Below are 665 nucleotides of genomic sequence, written 5' to 3'. Positions count from 1 at the left end.
TAAAACAGTTATTTCACTAATATTTACAAAACTTACACGGAACCGCACGATGAAGCGGTCAATCAAACTCACTATCACTACCAAACATATAATACAGGTGTGTAAACATGATTCTAATCTAAACAGCCTTTTTTTTGTACACTCAACTCGGCGAAATAGTCGGAGTCGTCATCAAATTCCTCCAGGTAATGAAAACCTAACTCGTAGGCCAGTTGCCATTGTCCCGTGTCCCCCAAAATCTGAAGTTGCCGCTTATTAAGTCCAGAACGTTGTAGGAGAAATCCAAACATGTATCGCTCCTCTTGTGTTCTCTGGAGTAACACTGGACATTCGGATTCGCGGCGTCTTGTGTTTTGAACCTCAGTTGGGCGTTGATGTTCCCGATCACTGGACAGTTTTGGCTCCATCAGGATATGCAGTCTTGGCAACTGATGAAGGAGACTACTTACAGGGTGGTCAACCATTGGGTTAAGCATAATTCATAAAACCACTATGTTCTTTCGCCCATAAATCTCAAGACAACTGTCTATGCTGTGGATGGTTATTGGAACAGTTCCAGGGTTCTGCAGGTGACGGTGAGGCCATGGTCGTATTCGCTGGAGTGATGTTAATCCCAGTGCACATGCTCTGGGGTTCCAGGCACAATATGAGACTCCGATGATGGC

Source organism: Alligator sinensis, unplaced genomic scaffold, assembly GCF_000455745.1.
Source record: "Alligator sinensis unplaced genomic scaffold, ASM45574v1 scaffold150_1, whole genome shotgun sequence".
NCBI classification, from domain to species: domain Eukaryota; kingdom Metazoa; phylum Chordata; order Crocodylia; family Alligatoridae; genus Alligator; species Alligator sinensis.
Note: the sequence above shows the minus strand (reverse complement) of the source record.